This window comes from Neophocaena asiaeorientalis, unplaced genomic scaffold (genome assembly GCF_003031525.2).
Source record: "Neophocaena asiaeorientalis asiaeorientalis breed wild unplaced genomic scaffold, Neophocaena_asiaeorientalis_V1.1 scaffold98, whole genome shotgun sequence".
Lineage (NCBI taxonomy): Eukaryota > Metazoa > Chordata > Mammalia > Artiodactyla > Phocoenidae > Neophocaena > Neophocaena asiaeorientalis.
The window spans coordinates 3,286,472-3,302,866 of NW_020172459.1; positions in this window are offsets into that span (position 1 = coordinate 3,286,472).

Sequence of the window (16,395 nt, forward strand, 5' to 3'; positions counted from 1 at the left end):
GGCTTGATCCTTTCTCCTGGCATGAAGATCCTTTTTCCTGTCATGAAACCACTGCCTCATGCTCTAAGGAAAGGATGATCAAGCCCCCAGTCTTCTCAGTATGCTGTACCCAACAAGGCTTATAATATAAGGTCTCACCCTGGACTTAGCTTCAGCAACAGGAAGCTAGGGCCAAGGTGAGAAATGTTGACATCCTGCTCCTCCAGGAATGAAGTCCTCTGACTGAGAAACAAACAGAGAAGGAGCCTTGTGTTCTTAGCTAAAGCAACATGGAATAGAGTCTCTACTCACTGAGACTGGAATGGAGAGGCAGAAAGTAGTCTTCATTCAAATACCACAAACTTTCACCTTTCTTATCAAATTTTTGCCAATGTTCTTGAATGGCTGTTTATTCTTTGATGGTTTATCCTTCAAACCTTCCTTTCCAGAGACCTTAAATGATAATTTTTGTTAATAGTTTTTAATACATTCAATGGAGAGAGAAAGTCAGTGGAACCCTCAACACTGTCACACTACAGGTAGACCTCATGTGGCTATATCTTTATAAACTTTAGTTTTTATGCATACAAACAGAAATATTTATAGAATAAATAATATGGTAATTGAGATTTAATTCAAAATATTGTAAGGAAGTGCTTAGAGATATAGATGAAATGAAATAGGTTTAGGAATAATTAACTTGAGTAAAGGATGAGCCAAGTTTATTAAATTTTTCTCTCTCTTTCTCTTCCTCTCTCCCTCCTTTGTTATCCTTTTCTCTCCAAACATGTATATGGTAGGTGTGTGTGTCTATGCATGTGTGTTTGTATGTGTGCATGCTCAATTTCAGACAGTATCTTGAGGATATGAAAGAAATCTACTCAGCAGCTGTCTCTGGTGTTTGGGGCAGGAGAGTGTAGGAGAGAGAATTAGTTGTTAGGATATACCTTTTTCCTCCTAAAGAAGTTTTAGATGATTCTGAAATATGGCTGTGTTTCCAATTTGAATCTATTAATATAGTGCAGGTTATTATTTTGTAAAGAGCAAAGTTGTTCAAGATCACTCAGTAAGTTAGTGCAGAGTTAAGATTTGGATCCAGACCCTCTAACACTTGACTCCTTAATCCAGAGCTCACTTATATAATGTTACACGGCCATCCTGATTTTAGGCCAAGTTTACTCTGTTTTTCAGATAACTAGAAAAGGGTCCATTAAAAATTATTTGAGAACATGTAGTTATAAAAAAAAAAAACATTTTGGAGGATTGAAATTAGCATATGTACCTGCTTCATGCAAAGTTGTTACTAAAGATTGACTTTGATTTAAATTACTTTTGGAAGAAGAAATGTGGTTGTGAGCAGGGAAACTAAATCATCTTATCAGGATGAACCTATATCATGACATCTACTGATTGTGATCCATATCTGCCTAGGTAATATATATTTATTTAACTTAGGCCTCCAGGGTAAAATGAATCTTTTTGTAATTTTTCCAATAATGGCAATAATAATGATATATGTGTTCATAAGAAATATAAATGAGTAGGTCATGTATTATAAAATCACAGACTGAACAAAAATGGGATATTTAAAAACTTTAATAAATCTTAAATATTCCATAAAAATCTTCATTTCTCACTGCTCCTTATGCATAATAGCAGTGCTATAATGTTTAACAATGATCTTTCTGGGTTTTTGTTTTTTTGGTTTTTTTAGACCTCCAATTTGTAGTGTTTGCCAAATTCTGTAGTATAAATACTCTGACTATGATCAAGTTCAACCTACCAATGGTTAACAACTAGCCAACAAAATTCCTGAAAGTTTAACAATCGGGTCTCACAAGCTGGTATGTCAGCCCCAGCATACCTATTGAGCTCACGGCCCAATGGGAACATGTGCGTTTGAAAATTAAACCCAATATAATACTAGGTTTTTAGAGACAGTAGAGACAAGTAGAGGTTTTGAAAATGTCTAATTTTATGTGACAACTTGACAGGGCTATGAGGTGCCCAGATATCTGGTCAAACATTATTGGGTGTGTCTGTGAAGGTGCTTCTAAAGGAGATTAACATTTTAATTGGTAGACTGAGTAAAGCAGATTGTCTTCTTTAATGTGGGTGGTTCCCCTTCCAATCAAAGACCTGAAAAGAACAAAAAGGCTGAGTAAGAAAGAATATGTTCTGCTGGACTGTTTGAGCTGGGATATCAGTCTTTTCCAGCCTTTGCACTTGAAATAAGAAATTGGCTCTTCTTATATCTTGAGCCTCCCAACTTTCAGACAGAAACTTATACCACAAGTTCCCAGAGTTGTCACTTGTTTTGATTCAGACAAGAACTATACCATAATTCCTGGGTGTCCAGTTTGCCAAACACAGATAGTGGGACTTCTCAGCCTCCATAATTGTATGAGCCAATTCCTCATAATATCTATCTAACTGCCTATCTATCTTTCTATCTCTATCTATCTATCTATCTATCTATCTATCTATCTATCTATCTATCATCTATCTAATCTATCTATCCTACTGGTTCTGTGTCTTTGGAGAACCCTGACTAATATGAACATTTCTACAGGCTTTCCCCCTTACCAACACTGTTTTATTCTTCTGTGTCTAGTCAAATGTTTAAAAATCCTTCAGCACTTAAAGTCTTATTTCTGGCATAAATCCATTTCTGCCACTATCAACCTATGATAATTCTCCTGTTTTCTGAATTCTTGAGATATTTAATTAAAATAACTACCATTTGCTGAGGGCTGACTAGAATAACATGTAGCAGGCATTCTTGGGATATTTGCATTTATTATTTTGAAACCTTATGAAAATACTACGTTGACAGGAATAATAGATGCAACAAAGAATCATAAAGTTTGTTACAGTGAATTAAGGACCTTGTAGCATGTAAGAGACAGGACTCAGAAACTCCATTCAAGACCTATCTCACACCAAAGCCCACAGTCTTTCTATGTCATTTCATTATTATACCTCTCTTTGTATAGCACAGGGATCTCTACTCAGTGCTCTGTGGTGACCTGGATGGGAGGGAAATCCAAAGGGGAGAGGATGTATGTGTACGTATGGCTGATTCACTTTGCTGTATGGAAGAAACTAACACAGCATTGTAAAGCAACTATACTCCAATAAAAATTAATTTAAAAAAAAATATATATATATACCTCTCTTTTGAATGATGGATCTCAATCCATATGCATCAGCCCTACTCTCCAAAGGATATTAGCACTTTTATTCATATTGTGGGGGAATGGGAAAGAATAAAACTAACATAAGGAGAACATCTTAGTCATACACTATACTGGAAACTCTTCTTACATTAGGTCATTTCACTCTCCTAACAAGCCTGGGTATAGCATTATTATTATTATTATTATTATTCCTACTGTACAGACGAGGAAACTGAGGTTCAGATGATTTCCTATAATCATGCACTTTATGTGTGACCAAACAGAAGTTAAAACCCAGTTCTCAAATGGTTTGTGTTCCCTGCACTACTGAATATTCTTTACAGACATTGTAATAAATGATTTCCATTAAAAATCATAGGCTTATTCTACAGTATCTTCCCACAGGTCACTCCTTCAAGCACTGGGATTCCAGTGATGTTTCCTTACTGGAATTAAGAGAATGAATTGAGCAGGTATTACAAGTATTCTCCACATTACAGCAGAATGATAGATTTCTCTGCAGCTTCTTGATATGAAAGAATAACAAGAGCAGGGATGATTGACAGGTGTCCTTTGCTTCTGCCTTCTCACACCCATATGCCTTCTTCAAGCTCACAGAGTTTCACAGGTGAGAAGCAAAGACTCCTAGATGACATCTCAGGGGAGCTGGTCTAAGCAGAAGGAAGAGTGTGCAGTCACAGATTAAAAATGACTGAGGGGACCTCACCCCAATTGTCACCTTCTTCCTGCACAATTTGTCATAATCTTTAAGGTGCCACCATTGGATGATATTTCTGTAACTCTCAGGAGCCTCTGAGGTAGGATGGGATTTCATTTTCTATATAGTGCAGTGGATGACAAAATGGATATTGGCATGCACTCCACCTTGGACGATCTTCTTCACATATCCTAGCCTCAATCCCTTGTGAAAAATGAACAATAATATCACTTCTCTGTCAGAGATGTCATGAGGGTTAAATAAGATGGTCTTGAGTACTTGAAATGGTGTGTGACACATAATAAGTGAGTTATTACTCTTGTTATTATTATTAACATTTCATTTTAGAGTTGAGAATCTGAAAGGTCCAAGAGAAAGGCTCTTGGTGATAATTTAAATTGGTGTCAATGTCTCTGGTTTATAATCCAGTGACCTCTTCTTAGATATCTTATTACCTGAAATGGCAACTTGAACCAATAAATGAATAAGTTACTTAAGGGAAATACTTTAGTGACTTTTTCAATTTAAATAAGGTTATTTAAGTAAAATTTTGGACAGTTGACTTATTTTTATGGGCAATTATAAGTACATAATAATGAGGTTTATTAATTAGGAGAGAATTACTTTAACATATACTAACATATAGAAAATTTATTTGGTTAAGTCATATGTATGTGGACTATATCTTAAAAGATGTTCTGTATAGTAATGTTTGGGAACATCTCATAAGCTATATTTTATTTATAGAAGTGGAATGGAATAAATTTATAGAATTAGTTCAATATATCTCTGATGAAACTATTTGATCAATAAGATACTTGGCAACATAAAAAGAGCAAAGAAAAAATGAGTACTGCACAGTTTCACTGTGGATATAACAATGAAAAAATTACATGGAATATTCTTTGAGTCATGGGTAAAGGGGCTGCACTGTCTTTACTTTTTAATGTCATTTTGCACATGGCATATGCCTATTCTTCTTTTCATTGGCAAGGGCATAAATAAAAAACAAAGCAAAACGGAAAGAAAAATGACTGTGGACTTACCTCAGTTGGTCCAGACTGTCAGTATCCCTGATTGGATCTGCCCCCTTGAACATCAAGATTATGGAGTGATCATGGCAGCCTGCTGCTTTGATAATTCCCCCTGATAATGGCTTTCATGAAAATTTGTCTACAGAAAGCAGAAAGTTGAAAGAATCAGTTAAATATATAGATCAAGCCATCTTAAAATTCACTAAGTTATTTACAAGTATTGAAATCTAATTTTGGGCCATTCTATAACCCATCTTCCTTCATTTACTATTGAGGGAAAATAATCACATATTTACATATCTTTAAGTTATTGAGCACATTACATCATTATTTAGCAATTAAATGAAATTATAGTAATTTTCTTGGTTTGCAATTAAGTTGTTTTAGTACATATTTCTCACTCAGAAAGATCAGAAATTATTTTCTCATTCCATTTGACTTTTCTTATGAAGTTATGAAAATAAATTAGAGCCAATATTTGCTGGTTTAAAAGAAAATGAAGGAAAGAGAGGATTTGAATGTGTACAAAGTATTTTCTCAAGAATGCAGGTACAAGGTTGTATAAAAATATATATTCTTTTCAGATGAAAAAAATTTCGATTTGGCTGAGTGGTTGAAGTTATTTTTTAAATAAGGCCTAGCTGAGTGGCCATTTTAAGTGTATTACAAATATCAGTGAAAACCAATAGCCTCACATTTCTCTCTACAGATATCAGTTATGGCAGTCTTGTCACTGGCAGTAGAGACTCCTTGCCAGACTGTTTCTTAAGAGAACACATTTTATATTTTTTTGTTGTAAATGTTCAAAGGCTCTTCAAAATATTTCCTATTACTCATAAGTAAATGTCGTTTATTATTATCCTTTAAAAATGGAGTATTGCTCCAAATATGTATGGGAATAGGGAATGGTTGGATGACTTAAAGTAAGAACTTCACTTTGAGCTGAACCTTCTCCTGGAATTGTCCAGCTACCAAGTTCCAGCACGTGAGTTCAATTAGCATGGCTGAAGAAGGTAGTTCTCACTTCTTCCAAGGTAAACCTGACGTTCTCGAGCTTTTTTCAGGACAAATTCCTAGATGGCAAAATGGCAGCATTGGAATTAATTGGTGGTCATAGATTGAAGAAAAGTGTAAACTCCACAGTCCATCTCTTTAACTTCCAACGGCTTAATTCTACCTAGGGAGATGGAAACATTGACTGGGTGATTATCTGGTTACCTTCAAGGCTACACATTAATTTGAAAAGATTAATGAAGTTAAGCCACCTTGAGAGTGTAAAATATGGCTGCCATTGTTTTCATGATATACCTGTAGGTGTTGTCTCATTGGAAGATTGAGAAAGAGTAACATACAACAATTAATGAATAACACAAATGTGAATTTCAGTGCTATTCTATACCAATCATTCTGAATACTTTAAGAGTTCTGAAAAGGGAACTTTAGAAATATCTAGATAGTCTAGAGGATCTTTGGAGTGGGTAAGAGTTAAGCTCATCATTTAAGGATGAGGCAAAAGAACAAAGCTGTGAAGTTTCAGGCTCTGCCTCAGACACTAGAATATATTAGGTATGAAAATATCTTCTAAGATGCACAATAAAGTTTAGACAAAGGCTATATTATTACTGTTTTTCAAATGAAGTAATTAATGCTCTCAGAGATAAAATCATCTCCTACAAAATAGGGGGGGGGTTGGACATATTTCCTCCCTGAGGACTTTCTCTGCCCCCAAACTACCAGCGTTACTTCTGCTGAGACTGGGGTCTTTCCACTTTACAAAAAAATGTAAAATGATCAGTAGCACACCTCCAGCTTTTCTGCTTAGATTAAAATGCAAGTTTATTCTCCTCTAAGGAAAATTAATTTTTCAGAATGCTGACTCTCCTATAGTACTCATTCACACTCTTCCTGGTCCCTTTCACCATCACTTGGTAATCACTAATCTGCTTTAAATTTCTATATATATGCCTGTTCTGGACATTTATTATAAATAGGAATGTATAATATTTTTGTGTGACTGGCTTCCTTCATCTAGCATAATGTTTTCAAAGTTCATATATGCCATAGTATCAGCACATACTATGTTTAATGCCAAACAGTATTTCATTGCATAGATAATGAAACATTGTACACATTTATTTCTCAGTTGATGGACATTTGAGTTGTTTCCAGTTTGGGCTATTATAAATAATAGCCCTAAGAAAATCTGTGTAAAAGTTTCGTGTGGACATATGTTTTCATTTAGCTTTCATGTATAGCTAGGAGTGAACTTTTTGGATCACATGGCAACAGTTTGTTAAACATTTAAAGGAACTGTAAAACTGTGTTCCAAAGCAACTGCATCATTTTACATTCCTACCACAAGTGTATGAGTGTTCAAATGTTTCTGCTTCCTTTTCAGCACTTGTTATTGTTTGCCTTTTGTATTATAACCATCCTAGTGGTTGTGAATGGTATCTCTTTCTTCTTGTGGTTTTGCTTTGCACTTTCCTAATGACTAAAGATGTTGAGCAAATTTCATGTGTTTATTGGCTACCTGTACATATTCTGTGGAGAAATGTCTATTCAGATCCTTTGCCCATTTAAAAATTATGTTTTTTATTATTGAGTTCTAAGTACTTTTTATATATTCTAAGTACAAGCCTGATATCAGATATATGACATGAAAGTATTTTCTCCAGTTCTATGGGTTGGCTGTTGACTTTCTTTATTGTGTATTTTAAAACAAAAATGTCTTAAATTTTGATGAAATCCAATTTATCTGTTTTCTGTTGTTTCCTGTGCTTTTGGTGTCATGTATAAGAAACCTTTGCTTAATCTAAGGTCACAAAGATTTAAGCATTTTTTTTCTTCTAAGAGTTTTATAGGTTTAGCTCTTAAAATTATGTCTTTGAACTATTATGAGTTAATTTTTTAAATATGATGTGAATTAAGTATCCAACATCATTCTTTTTTGTGTGGATCTCCAGTTGCTCCAGCACAATTTTTTAAAAAGACTATTAGTTCCTTAATTTTTGTTGGCACTATTGTCAAAAGTCAATTGAACATAAATATAAGTAGCTTTTTTTTCTGGATTATTAGTATGATTTCATTAATGTATGTGTCTATCCTTAGATCAGTACTATTATTTCTTTTGTATATTTCTTTTGTATATTTCTTTTGTGTATTATTTCTTTTGTATATTTCTTTTGTATTTTGTATTGCAGCTTTGTATTAAGATTTTGCATGGGGAAATGTGAGTCCTCCAATTTAGTCTTTCTTTATCAAGATTGTTGTGGCTATTTTGCGGACCTTGCTTTCCATATGGATTTTAAGATCACATTGTAAATATTTAGAAAAAAGACAGTTGGGATTTTATAGAGTTTATACTAACTCTATAGATAAATCTTAGGAGTACTGACATGCTGGCAATATTAAGTCTTCTAATTCATGAACACAGAATTTCTTTCCAGTTATTTAGGTCTATAATTTTTAATGATATTTTGTAAGTTTTAGTGTTCAAATTTTGAGCCTCTTTTGTTAATTTTTTAATGCTATTATCAATAGAATTATTTTCTTAATTTCATTTTCATATTGTTCATTTGCAGTGAATAAAAATGTGTTGACTTTTATGTTGATATTTTACCTTGCAACTTTGCTGAGCTTGTTCATTAGCCTGAAAAATTTTCAAGTGAATGTCCTACAGTTTTCTATATGCAAGAATGTCATTTCACATGAAGATAGATTTATATTTCCTTTTCCTATTTGAATGCTTTTTATTTCATTTTCTTGCCTAATTGCCCTTGCTAGAACTTCCAGTACTACGTTGAATAGAAGTGGCAGAAGTAATATCTTACCATTGCTTCTGATCTTATAGGAACAATTTCATTCTCTCACAATTAAGTATGGGCTTTTTGTTTTATTTTGTTTTGTTTTCTTTTGGTAGATGACTGTTATCAGGTTGAGGAATCACCTTTTATTTCAAGTTTTTTGAGTGTTTTTTTCATGAGAGTATGTTGGATTTTGGAAACTGCAACCAAATTAAACTCTCACATTTTTTTTTTTATTAACCTTGGAATGTCTCTATTTTTTTCCCAAACTGTAACAATGGAAAACCCATATGAAGGCTCTCTAGTCAACAGTTCCAACTGAACCCTTTCTAGCCATCCTCAACAAAGTGCCACATCCATGAGTGCAACCATCTTAGCTCCATCAGATGAGCCAATCCACTAGCTGAAAATTACCATGGTTACCATGTGGAATAGAAGAATGTTCAGGTGAATCATGTAATGACTCATCTTTTTTTCTTAGTCCATTGGGGCTGCTATTACAAAAATACCATAAACTGGGTCACTTATAAACAACAGAAATTTATTTCTCACAGTTCTGGAAGCTGGAGAGTCCATGATCAAGCTACCTGTGGTTTCAGTGTCTGGTGAGAGTCCACTTTCTGGTTCATAGGTGATGCATTTTTACTCTGTCCTCACAGGTAAAACAGGTGAAAGATATCTTTTATGAGAGCACTAATCCTATTCAAGAGAGGAATGCCCTCATGATCTCATCACCTTCAATGTTCCCACCTCCTAATGCCATCATCTTGTGCAATAGGTTTTCCACATATGGATTTTGGGGGGATACATTCAATCTATATTATTTGTCCTCTGAAGAGGAAGAAAAAGCTGAATGGTATCATGTTGAGGGCATGTTGGCTCTCAAACATTCTGACGTATATTCTTCTATTATCTACCTGTCTGTCTGTCTATTTATCTATCATCTATATCTATCTATCTATCTATCTATCTATCTATCTATCTATCTATCATCTCTTTATCTGTAATCTAGCTATTTATCTATCTAGCTCTTTCTTTTTTCTCTTTAACTTACTCTCTATGCTAGTCAGGATTCACCAAAATAATTTTAGAGCTCAGCAATGGATTATCCACAAATTGCAAACTCTGGCCTTGTCTATCCTAGATATTTGCTTATTGGGGAGATAATAGTGAATAAGATATAATACTCCATTGAAGTGTTAATAACTTGGCAACTGTTTAATCAATCACTATGCAAGTGTTCTGAATTGGGAAGCGAAAGGCCATTACTCTCAGGGAGCAAAGCCTTTACATTCACACTTTCTTACAGTTCTAAATTAAGTTTGACTTGTTTATAAATAAACAGTTAAGAGTAAGGTCATCCCTATAACGGCATAGATATCATTTTTCATATTTTAATAAATTTAACATCGCTTTTTCTCTAGATAATATTTAATTGCACTTATTTATATCTCACAAGTGAGTGTTTATTAGAGCACTGTCTCAGCAAGACCTCTAGAAGCTGTTGGACAAATGATCTAACTCTTTGGTAGAGAAAGAAGGTCCCCAGTCCTCCGTTGTATATATCTGCAGAATAAATAAAGGTCAGAGATAACACCAAGATGAATGGGCATTTTTCTGCTCTTAGGTAAGGAGGAAATAAAGTAAATCTTTTCCTTTATTTTGTATTTATTTATTATTCATTTATTTATTTATTTTTATTTTAACTAGAGAGGACTCAGGGATATACCTTGTTTGAGAGCAGAACAAATAAGTGTTCATTACTGAATCTCCACTGGGAATAAAAAGTGCATGTTTTCTGTAGCATTTTGTAAACTATCTCCTGGCAACCAAGAATGGTGGTTTGTGAAAAGTGGGTTAACACGGCAGCTGCAGTTGGGTTAGGGATCACTCAACTCTAACCCCAAGAGATAGTAATAGCAATTGTTCATGCACATGTCATGTATCCAGGTATATTATAGAGAATTTTTCTCATGATCAAACAAGAAGTAAAGTATTACAATGTCTGAGCACACCTATTGAAAACTGAACACACCTTGAAACATTTAGAAACATGAAGGTCCAAAATCTGTTGAAAATGGTGACTTTCCTGTACAATGGTGTTCTGTGGGGAAGTTTAATTATGTTTCTAAGAAATTTTTATAACTGCAATGAATGTTGCTTTTGAAATCCATTATGGTGATTTGATATAGAGCAATCAAAATCATAAAATTTCATACTGAATGCTCTCTTTGCAATATAGACTTTCCTCGTTTGAATAGGCCCTTTGTATGCCAACGAGGGAGAGGGTTTTTGGTTTCACTGTCCATGGACTGAGAAACATGACACATTAGAAGTAGTCTGAGCCCATAAGTCAGCTTAGTGATTTGCCCAAGGTCACACAGCTTGTCAGCATGACCAATTTGAACTCTTGGTTCTTGATCCCAGACCAGTGATCTTTTGTCATAAAACTCAAGTAAGTCACCTTTTTTAGATGAATAAATTTGCTTCCCTTAAGGGAGATATTTTTCTCTAAGGTGACTTCTCATACATATCTTACAGACTTCCCATTATACAGATGAGAAAACTCTAACCAAAAAATGTCAGACAGCTTGCCCAAACATCTAACATAGGCAGAGCCGATGTAAAATCTTTGGATGCCATGTTTTGCTGCCTTTCAAAATATTAGGCAAGATTGTCTATTATTAGAGCTGAAGTATTTAGTCCATAAATAATTAAGCCAAACAGAAGTTAGCATTCTTGCTAAAAAATGTGATATATGTAGGATCTGTTAGGGTTTGTATCTTTTGAATCATTTTGCCAATCCATTTGCTGTCTTTGAGAATATAAATTTTAAGTAAAATATATAAGGCCCATTTAATTATGTCCATGTAATTAGCCCATTTATATCTTTTGTTTGCATTCTTTGCTTTTTACTGCAAGGATATAATCAATATTTAAATTTTATTATGCAAACTCCGCACACCCATGCTAAATTCCAATTGGCAAGTATATGTTTCTGATCACAATCTTGGCAAAGTCACTGACTCATGGAGTATCTGGAGTCCAGTTTTCTTTGCTTAGCCCACTAATACAATTTACAGTGTTTTGAAAGGTAGCCTATTAGCTGTTCGTCTAAGTAATTGACACAGCTAAGGTTCAGATGAGCCCCTACATTTTCTTCTTTCACAAACCATTAGGCAAAGCAATTTTATTTCATTTTCTTGCTAACTTATTCTTCAAGTTGTTGATTCCCTTAGCAACTGGATTTAGAAGACAAAGGTGAATATGGGCTGATAAAGCTCAAACTCAGCCTTCAATTTAATTCTTCAATGTTAAATGTGTTGTCTACACTTTTGAGAAAAAGGACTTAAGACAATGTTTCCTATTTTGAGTCTCAGTGTGTTCAAATTATGTATAACCAACGCTTGAGATGATCATTATGGTGAAGTTTGTTTCTGTTGTTTCCTCCAATCCATTTCAATACAATGACAAACTTTTTATTTTTTATGACATAAAATCAATGTATTTTATTAAGGATGCTACTTTGTGAAGAGTAATAGATTTCAGATACAGTATTGTCATACTTTGGGTTTTGACTGTGTGATTGGCCTATCAAGATCCATGTGAAAATTGTCAACTCTGTAATGCAAATTAGTGTCAGAACAGGGCCTAGGGTCTAAGAGAAATTTATAAGAGGAGTTGAAAGAAATATCATATCCATTCCATTATACTGCAGGTTTGTTTGTTTTAGGTAATTTAGGATTTTTGGTGAACTGAAAGTGTTGTTGATTTTGTTTTTCAATGTTAAACAATCAAAAGGAGATAGAAAATGCATTTGAATTAATTAAGCGTATTTGTTGATTATATAACACACTTGAATACTTGAACTTCAACTTTGATAATTAACTGACTCATATTAAGAATGGATCATTTCAGTATTTCACACTGGAAGAAATTCCAATCAGGAAGATTCTGTGATTTATTCAAGGACACACAGCTTTTTAAGTGTAAACAATTCAAATGCAAAATTCTTAACCCCTATGAGTTCATGTAATTAAAATCATGGGTAGTGAAATATAATGTGGATATTCAAACATGGACTGATTAAATAACTGTGTATTTATGTATAGTTTTTCCTTTTCTCTGTTTGCAAATGCAGAATCCAAATAATGTTTGTTGAAAGGAGTTTTTTTTTTACTCTCATTTAATTCCATTGGGTTGGGATTTAGAAAAGATATTAGTAGATTCTTAGAACCTAGGCTTGCTAAGAAACCAACTATTCTATTTTGTTTGATTGCCATTGATGGCCACTTCTTTTGAATTTCCTCCTGTATCGATGTTATCCTCATATTCATTTTTGGCATTTGTTTCTTTCTCAATATTTTTTATCTTGAGTATTCCCTTATCTCTCTATCTTCTCCTTCCCCGTCTTCTTGGTCACTTCCTGTTTTACCTGTCTGCAATGAACATTTTCCTATGGCATTCTCTTTGAAAAAACTCTTGCTTCTACTCCACATTTATTCTTGGTGATTTTAACTCTTCTTACTTCGTAGATAACCCATGTTCTTATGGTTTTTAAATGTCTATTTGTCTCCATCAGTCATTTCCACATGTACTTATATTTTTCTCATGGATTTACTGACATCATCTCAAAATATTCTTCTAAAAATCTCATCCACTTTAAACATGTTCCTCTTCTCATGCTCCCCACCTTGACTGACGTTATAAGTACCATTTCAATAAGTTAGGTGAGAAAAGATAGAGATAATTTTTACTTTTCCTTCTGTTGGGGACACCCTTTTCATTTTCTTTCTTTCTTTTTTTTACCTAGGCCTGTTGTTTTCTGCTCTATAGATTCTGATTGCTGTGCCCATGTACCTTCAATACTCTCCCTGTCTTGCACTCTCTTGCTAATACCTTCTTCTTCCTTCCTCTTTTATTGACCCTGTTTTTAAAACATCCATCCTTGACTTAATCCCATTGCCTGGTCTTTAATCAACTGTTTCTAAACTTAAGTTTCTGTGTATGAGTATGTAGATGGAAAAAACATATGAACTGAAACCTCTGTTTCTTGGGTTGCCTGAAAATCCTACAAATAAGAGTGTTCTCATGTTTTCAGTAATGATGATTTTTAAGCCTTCACCATGCAGCTCAACTTCTTTGATACCTCTTGTTCTTGGCAGATGACTCTAGATTTCTATTCCTGAGACAACAGATAACTTCAAACAGAAACTACCCAGCTTGGTGACTGTGTCACTACAGATTTACCTATAAGCCTATTCTACACTGACTCTTCCACTCGTTAAATGTCTTCCTTTGCCCCTTAAATATTCACATACCCAGATTTCAAGCACACAATAGGCTTCACGAAAATTAACACAGATTTCTACCTAGATTTTCCTAAATTCGGGTCTGTCCCTTTCCAAAAGGTCTCTGAATTATTTTGATGAATCTGGATAAAGAAACATATAATAAAATCCCGCCTTACAAACTAACCTCTATAATTCTGTCCTACTGAATACTGAACACTTTTTTTAAAGCATTTTAAAAGAATTTTTAAAAATTGAAAAGAAGGGCTCATTACAGCAAGTCCTGTTTGTCACTGTTTACTCTTTTTTCAAGGTACTTCTATCAAAAAGCAGGGTTCAGGAGCTTCCCTGGTGGCACAGTGGTTGAGAGTCCGCCTGCCGATGCAGGGGTCATGGGTTCATGCCCCGGTCCGGGAAGATCCCACATGCCACGGAGCAGCTGGGCCCGTGAGCCATGGTCGCTGAGCCTGTGTGTCTGGAGCCTGTGCTCCACAACGGGAGAGGCCACAACAGTGAGAGGCCCGCATACACTGCAGAAAAAAAAAAAAAAAAGCAGGGTTCAGTTTTCATTGATATTTTACTGCTCTTGAGTGGGAAGATTACAAAGCAGTGGTACAATTTCTTCTTGTTTAGGAAAAATATTTTGTAATATGTAGAAAGTATTTTTATGGCTAGATTTTATTGACCAATTATTTTTACAAAACTAGATTCAATGTTTAAACATAACCTATTCAGAAGGGCAAAGTTTACCACTTTTCAGGATATAATTATGTCAATATATTTTTACAAAATTTGTATACACAAACTGACATACTGTATCCTTTCTTCATCATCAAAGGTAAAATAATAAAAAAAGATAAATTTAAGACATATACCATTACTGCTGCAAATATAACCCTCATGCTACTTCCAGAGAAATCATACTAAAACACAAATCTGATTAAGCCATTTTATGCTTAGAACTCTTTTATGTCTCCCATAAACCTCAGAATTAATTCAAATTCTTCAGAATGACTTATTGAGTTTTTTAACCAAGTCTTTGCTTAATTGTCAATACCCCTTTCCATGCCCAACTCTTGTAGTAATGTGTCACAGTACAGAAATATTCTGTGCCTTTTGGTCTGCATATTTTTAGTTCTTTTACAATAAAGGAAAGTCACATCTTTTCTCCAATAGTTTCACAATTTTTTAAGTGAATGAATGAATAATGCATTAGCTTTCTATACTATCCCTCACATTCTCTCATTTCACCATCAAAAGAATGATTTCTTAAGCTACACTACATTAACCAACCTTCTCTTTGAAAAGTATACACTAGATTGTCATTACCTAAAGAACTAAGTACAAAGTTACTGGCACTCCAATCAAAACTTCCACAGTATAGTTTCAAATTGCCTTACCTGTCTTAGCTTATATATTTCTATGATCCATGAATTCATTCCAAAGAAGCTGAACTACTCACCATTTCCCTGAGCACTTTTTCGTCTCTGTTGTTGGTGCATGTTAAAATGTTAAAATTATTTTTTAACATCTTTATTGGAGTATAATTGCTTTACAATGGTGTGTTCATTCCTGTTTTATAGCAAAGTAAATCAGCTATACATATACATATATCCCCATATCTCCTCTCTCTTACATCTTCCAACTAACCTCCCTATCCTACCCCTCTAGTTGGTCACAAAGCACTAAGCTAATCTCCCTGTGCTATGCAGCTGCTTCCCACTAGCTATCTATTTTACATTTGGTAGTATATATAAGTCTGTGCCACTAAGGAAACAAAAGACCTATATGCAGAAAACTATAAGACACAGATGAAAGAAATTAAAGATGATACAAACAGATGGAGAGCTATACCATGTTCTTAGATGGGAAGAATCAACATTGTGAAAATGACTATACTACTGAAAGCAATCTACAGATTCAATTCAGTCCCTATCAAACTACCAATGTCATTTTCAACAGAACTAGAACAAAAATTTTCACAATTTGTATGGAAACACAAAAGACCTGGAATAGCCAAAGCAATCTTGAGAAAGAAAAACAGAGCTGGAGGAATCAGACTCCTGGACTTCAGACTATACTACAAAGCTACAGTAATCAAGACAGTATGGTACTGGCACAAAAAGAGAAATGTAGATCAATGGACAGGATAGAAAGCCCAGAAATAACCCACGCACATATGGTCACCTTATTTTTGATAAGGAGGCAATCTGCCTGCTGTTGCAGGGCACATGGGTTTGTGCCTTAGTCTGGGAGGATCCCACATGCCACAGAGTGGCTGGACCCGTGAGCCATGGCTGCTGAGCCTGTGTGTCTTGAGCCTGTGCTGCACAACAGGAGAGGATACAACAGTGAGAGACCTGTGTACCACAAAAAAAAAAAAAAAAA